Raw genomic sequence first — 7,362 nt, forward strand, 5'->3', positions numbered from 1 at the left:
CTTCATACCGCCGGTCTCCCACATGGGTGCAGGGGCCTGAGCACTTGGGCCATCCTCTACTGCTTTCCCAGGCCATCAGCAGGGAGTTGAATCAGAAGTGGAGCAGCCAGGCCTTGAACTAGTGCCCTGCCCCTATGGGACGCTAGAGTCACAGGCAGAGACTTAACCCCTACTATGCCAGAGTGCAGGCTCATTAGAGATGATATTATCAGTGACATCTGGTGGGTGAAAAAAAAATCTCATTTGAGGCCAGCACCGCGGCTCACTAGGCTAATCCTCCCCCTGCAGCGCTGGCACTCCGAGTTCTAGTCCTGGTTGGGGTGCCGGTTCTGTCCCGGTTGCCCCTCTTCCAGGCCAGCTCTCTGCTGTGGCCAGGGAGTGCAGTGGAGGATGGCCCAAGTGCTTGGGCCCTGCACCCCATGGGAGACCAGGAAGAAGCACTTGGCTCCTGGCTTCGGATCGGCGCAGCTCCAGCCGTAGCGTCCATTTCGGGGGGGAGGGTGAACCAACGGAAGGAAGACCTTTCTGTCTCTCTCTCTCTCACTGTCTAACTCTGCCTATCAAAAAAAAAAAAATCTCATTTGGTTTTAGTTTGGACAAAACTGACACATTATATGGCACCCCATAAATATGCACAATTTTTCTAATGAGGAGCTTGTTCTTTCTTTATTATTTTTATGGAGACAGAGAGAGAGAGAGAGAAGAGAGAGGGAACGCACCATCGCCCATCTGCCTTGCACCCCAATTCCACAGCAGCCAGGACTGGATCAGGCCAAAACCGGGAGCTGACAACTCCATCCAGGTCTCCCATGTGGGTGGCAGGGACCCAACCACTTTGGAGCCACCACCCCACCTCCTCTGGTTCACAGCAACAGGAAACTGGAGTCCAGAGCCAGAGCCAGGAACTGACCCCAGGCGCACCAATCTGGGGTACAGGCGTTCCACACAGTGTCTTCCATGCCAAACCAAATGCCCGTCTCAATCTGTACAATTTGTATGTGTCAATGTAAAAAACTCAGATAACTGAAGTTGGAGACCTTCTTATTATTAGATCATGATTCGGTGGAGTTTACAAAACTTCTTCTTGATAGTCTTGGTCCATTTTTCTGTTGAGCTATTTGCATTTTTCTTGTGTGTTCAGAGAAAATCTGTTTATATTCTGGATGGGAATACTTTGGGGGCATTTAGCCTAGCTCATAAGGTGCCCGTCAGAATGCCCGGGTTTGATTTTCAGCTCCAGCTCCTGGGCTACAGCCTTCCACTGATGCGGAGAGGTGGGAGGCAGTGGCGCTGACTCTGGCTAACTGGATCCTGGCCACACAAGTAAAAGACCTGGACTGAGTTGCAGGCTTCAGACCCAGCCCCGTCCTGACTGTAGGCATTTGGGGTATGAGAGCCAGCAGATGGGAATCTCTCTCTCTCTTTCCACATACATATAATATATAAATGAATAAATACAATCCTTTGCTTGTTATAAATGTTGCAAACATTCTTCCCAGCCTGTCCCTGTCTCCCCCAACCCCAGGATTCATTTATTTATTTGAATACACAGGGACAGAGGGGGGAGAGAGAGAGAGAGAGAGAGAGGTCTTCCATCCTCTGGTTCACTCCCCAGATGGCCACAACAGCAAGGGTTGGGTTAGGTGGAAGCCAGCAGCTAGGACCCAAGAGCTTCTTCCAGGTCTCCCACATGGGTGGCAGGGGCCCAAGCACTTGGGCCATTTTCCTCATCTTTTCCCAAGCCATTAGCAGGGAGCTGGATTGGAAGAGGAGCTGCCTAGACAAGAACCGGCTTGTGTGGTGGGTAGTGGCTTTACCTTCAGCCCCACTTGTCCCTCTCTCTAACTTTGTGTAGGGACACGTTGCTCATGTATTAATTTATGCTAGTTAGGGGCTGAGTTTTATCCCTCCCCCGCCCAGCTGTCCTGTGTCGCTGTCCTACCCCCAGTACCCTGGAATGCAACAGTATTTGGAGAATGAGATCTTTAGGGTGGCCCTGAGCTAGGAGAGCACGTCTCCTTATGTGAAGAGGCGAGCAGGACACAGGGAAGACACAGGGAGAAGATGGCCACCTGTCAGCCCAGCAGAGAGAAACCTCTGGAGAAACCAGCCCTGCAGGCATCCCAGCCTCAGACTTCTAGACGGTGAGAAAATGCAGTCATTTTGGAGGCAGCCAGTCGGCTGTGCTTGGTGCAAGGCTCTGTTCCCTCCTTTGAGACCCTTGTAGCCCCGGGGCTTAACGCTCAGCCTCCACTGCCCCTTTCTCCTGGGTTAGGGCTACAGTGTGCTGCGTGAGGGTTCAGCCTCAGGGGGGCAGGGATGGTTTTCCTCTCAGAGGACTCCCACGGAAGTCTCCTTGCTGCTTACGGGTGCATTTCTGGGGCTGCCTTTCTCCATCCTCTCATTATTATTATATCTAGGGGAGCTATCAAAGGAAGAGGTCACCACCCAGAGACACCTTTTTCACCGCAGCTGGAATGTCGGCACGTGGACCAGCATCTGGGTGTGGACTTCTTCCCAGTCCCAACGTGGGCCATGCTGACTGTGGTCTCTGGCCAGGCCCCACACCATTGCTGCTCAAGTTTCTCCCAGGACTCCCAGTCCTGCCAGGCTATGGGCTGAGATCCACCCAGATGTCCCTCATTTAATCTTCGCCATCTTCAGGGATGCTGAGGTCACCGGGACACTCGCAGAGGCAGTGTCGTTGTCTAAACCAGTGAAGGAGTACCAGAGTGAACTCTGAGGCTTCCAGCTCCAGTCACAGCCCCCAGTAAGGCAGCTGGGAGCCGGGCTCCCATCGAGGCCCTGGTAGGTGCACAAGGTCACGGGACACGGTCAGGTGCAGAGACAGGATGCTCCCAGCACAGGAAAGCCTCCTGTTACCTTTGCATTCCTGCACCTGTTTCACCGGCTTTACTTCCCATCCGTCAGTTCTCCGTCATCTCGTCATTCCAGACTGCGATCTGTAAAGGCCCCCTGCAGCGGGTCACCTTTGGGATTGGCTGTCTCCCCGATGATTGTGCTCCCCTGGAGGTCTCTGCAGGCTGCTGCGTGCCATCAGTTGTCTGTGCCTCACTTCTGCTGAGCAGTACCGTGTGCAAGGGATGCATCAGAGTGTTTTCCCATTCACTCGTCGAAGGGCATCTGGTTGGCTTCCAAGCCGGGCTAGCATCAACAGATGCAGCGGGAACATTTATGCACCGATTTTGCACGAACTTAAGATTTCATTTCTCATCTCACTGCCTACGAAGGCAACTGCTGGCCCAGATGGTGGTTGCACGTTTAGCTTTTTTTTTTTTTTTTTTTTTAACAGGCAGAGTGGAGTGGACAGAGAGAGAGGCAGAGAGAAAGGTCTTCCTTTGCCGTTGGTTCACCCTCCAATGGCCGCCACAGCTGGCGCGCTGCGGCCAGCGCACCGCGCTGATCCGGTGGCAGGAGCCAGGTACTTATCCTGGTCTCCCATGGGGTGCAGGGCCCAAGCACTTGGGCCATCCTCCACCACACTCCCTGGCCACAGCAGAGAGCTGGCCTGGAAGAGGAGCAACCGGGACAGAATCCGGCGCCCCGACCGGGACTAGAACCCGGTGTGTCGGCGCCGCTAGGCGGAGGAGGATTAGCCTAGTGAGCTGCGGCGCCGGCCCGCGTTTAGCTTTTGAAGAAACCTGCCGTGCTCTGGACCAGGCTACATTCCCAGCAGCGGTAAACGCACCAGGCATCCGGGTTCTCTGCGGTGTCACGAGCACGTGGTGCTGTCACTCTTTTCTTGTGTATTGTCCATCCCCCCGGGTACATAGCACTGTCCCACTGCACGTCCCTGTCTGCGTATTATGCCTTACGTTATCGTTGCCCTGTGTAATACTTTTTCACCTTCCCCTAAACCCTGAATATGTGCTTTTTTTTTTCTTAAAATTTGTGTTGTTTGATGCTTCACATTGAAATCTGTAGTCCACTTGGAGTTAGTGTTTGAGGCGTGAGACTGCGGTTGGGATTCCATTCGTTGCACGTGGGCTGCCAATCACTCTGGCACCATCTGTCTAAAAATGTTCTTCCTCCTCCACTGAATTGCTTTCGCCCCTGTGTCAAAAAATCATTTGGGCATATGTGAGTGGTTGTCTCTGGGGTGAGCTTGGTCGAGATCTAATTTACCTGCCATACATTTCTCTCGTTTTTGTATCTGCATAACCTCGTGCAACCATCAGCACAATTCTACATTTCATCACCTCCAAAAGCACCTGAAACCAGGAGCCACCTTAAGAAAACCAAGCCTATTAAACAGCAGCTGTGGGGGGAGCAGCGTTGTGGTGCAGCCGGTAAAGCCGCCGCCTTGCCACACCAGCATCCCACATACGCTCCAGTTCGTGTCCCGGTTGCTCTGCTTCCGATCCAGCTCCCTGCTGATGACCTGAGAAAAGCAGCGGACACCTGCTCTGACCCCTAGCGCTCGGGGAGCCTCGCGGGGTGCGGCAGAAAGGGGCTTTTGCGCTGGGGTCCTGGACGTGGACAGTGTCCCCAGCACGAGCTAGAAGCCGCCCTTGCTCAGGTGTGCAGCGTACAAGGCGCTTCCTCGACAGCGGCGTCCAGAGGATCGAGGGCGGGGAGCAGAGGTCAAGCGGACAGGTGCGGGGGCGCGCGGGGCGGGGACACAGCGACCTCCTCCCTTTTCCCCTTCCCAGGCCGCACGCAACCTGAGCCCTGGCAGCTCTCCCGGGCTGGCCTCGGGCGCCCCCTGGCGGGGACGCGTGGTAGCGCGCACGGGTGCCCCGGGCGGCCTGGGAGTGGGGGGCTTACGACCCCGTCCCGCTGCCGCCAGCGCGGGCCTCACCGCTGGGTCAGCTGCGCCTCGCCTGGGAGGAGGTGGCGGCGGGAGGGCTCAGGGGAGACCAGGCCCGCCCACCTCTGGGAGCATCCGCGGGGCCCCCAAAAGATGCCATTGTGGCCCCCAAGGCGGGGAAGCTTGGCCGGCTAGGGGGAAAGCTAGGGGCTCTGTGAAAGGGTCAGGTGGGGACTGAGTTTCCTGGGCTGTAAAGGCACGTGGGCACTTGGGGACAGGGTCCGCGGCAGGGCCAGGTAGCCAGACCCTCACTCCTGCCCACCTGCGGCCTGGGGGTGCCGGCGGATGTGTCAGGGAGGGCTGCCTGGATCGGGGACAAGGAGGCTGGTCGCCACTCTGACTCTTGCCGGTCTCTTGCAGCTTTAACATCCTTGTTGGGAGGTCTGGCCCCATCTGATACCATGTGGCAAGATCGGCTTTCCTGGAGGGCCAGTGCCCCTGCTCCAGTGCCCCCTTCTGGCCTAGGCTGGGGAAAGGGGTGGGAGCCCGGCCGTGTGGCCGCTGGTGCTCCAGGGCAGGACACAGAGCCGTTTGAGCATCGTGGAGGCTCTGCAGGGTTTAAGTAGGAGACCCAGCCCGATTCTGTTGCAAATAGTCTTTGGAGGTAGCAAGCAAGGCAGAGAGGCCAGGAGGGAGGTGCCCCAAAGCTGGGGAGAGGGCAACACCCAGGAGGCACAAGGAGCCCTGTTCCCACCTCCTGGGAGGCTGTGCCTCTGGCAGTGCTGGGCGCTGATGTGTTTCTGAGACAAGAGAAACGGTTTCTCGATACCCAGGCCGCTGAGCTCACCGGGGAGAGCCGCCGCAGAAGCTGCTGCCTGGCTGCTGCTTCAGGAGGTTCAGGGAGGGCCCAGCCCTGAATAGACAGAGAGGGCCAGACAGGGAGGGCCCAGCCCTGAATAGACGGAGAGGGCCAGACAGGTAGCCCGGAAGCACCACACAGAAAGACGGGGCGTGGCGAATGCATCAGAGAGAAGGCAGGTCTCTTCCCGGAGTCATTTTTCAGAGACTGTGGGTTTTTTTTTTTCCTAAATTGCAGCATGGACACGTGCTCATTAGAGAAAAAGTTAAAAAGCACACAAAATCCGAACCTTTCCGCCGTGCCTTTCAAACTTCTAACAGAATGTGGTTCTACCGGCTTCACGATTTGCAGAGGCCCTCTTTGGTTTGAGATCGTCTCAAAAGCATTTGCTATCACGTGCTAAGCTCCCAGGTCAGCTTACAGGCCATGCTGTTGAATGGGTCGCCCCGATCCTGGCCTGCCGGGATCAGCCAGTCCTGACCCACAAAATGCAGCCATCGACAAATGGTGAATTGCAAATGCCGCTTGGTGATCTACTTGCCTTTGGCAGGAGTTTAGCAAACGGGCCTCCCGACACACGCTCATTTTATTCTGTTCTGCAAAAGCTTTAGGCAACTGTAAGACTAAGACTCCCTGGCAGGATGACTGATATCTGGGGGAAGCAAGGAGGAAGTGTGGGCTGAGGTTAGTTCCTCAGGTCCAGAAAGGCGCCTGTGTTGTGTGAAGGCTGTGGGCTGGAGCCAAGAGCCTTCTGGAAAAATCGGTGCCTTTGTTGGCTGGGTTCACAAGGAGGAACTGAGCTACCCAAACATCAGAGAGACATTGCATCGTTGTTGTCGTTGTTGTTATTATTATTATTTTGAAAGACACAGAGAGAAACAGGCAGGGAGAGCTTCCATCCAATGGTTCACTCCCCCAATGCTTGCCACAGCCAAGGACATGGAAGCCAGGAACACGATCCAGGTCTTGCATGTGGGTGGCAGGAGCCCAGCTACCCTCGCTGCCTCCCAGGGTGCACATTAGCAGGACGCTAGAGGCAGGAATAAAGCCCAGGCCCTCGGTTGTGGGACTCGGGCATCTTAACCCCTAGGCGAAACGCCCAGCCCCATCGTGTTATTTAAACCGCACCAAGGAGGAGTTTGTGACACGTATCCTCAGCGGTCGACTCAGGAGAGGAAAGGGGTATTTGCTGTTCTCCACACCATACATCAGAGCTAGAAAAGGCGTCCTGGTTGAACCCTTAGGCAAGAGGCCGTTTGGTCTGAGCGCAGACCCAGCGGCAGTGTGCCCAAGACCTTCCCGGAGCCGCCTCTATCCTTATTCTTCAGGTTGTGATCCTCAAACCTAGACGCCTCAGCATCACCTGGGAGCTTGGTAGCAACGCAGCATCTCTGGCCCCACCCCAGGCCGACCAATCAGAATCGGGATTTAAAATAGCATCCTCAAGTGATGTGGCCGCTAAGGCGAGACGTGCTGCTATCTGTAGCCTCAAGGACCCTTCAGCCCTTCAGAGAGAAAGCGTGCCTCAGGCATGGCTAGCCACAGAAAAGATGCCAGCGCCCTCAAGTAAGGGCTTGGTGTTCAGCGAGTCCATAGATTAAACCCAAACTCCTTCCTGAATATTTTTTAAAATTTATTTGTCAGATAGAGTTAGACAGTGAGAGAGAGAGAAAGACAGAGAGAAAGGTCTTCCTTCCATTGGTTCACCCCCCAAACGGCCGCTACGGCCGGA

The sequence above is a fragment of the Oryctolagus cuniculus genome, chromosome 15 (assembly GCF_964237555.1).
Source record: "Oryctolagus cuniculus chromosome 15, mOryCun1.1, whole genome shotgun sequence".
NCBI classification, from domain to species: Eukaryota; Metazoa; Chordata; class Mammalia; order Lagomorpha; family Leporidae; genus Oryctolagus; species Oryctolagus cuniculus.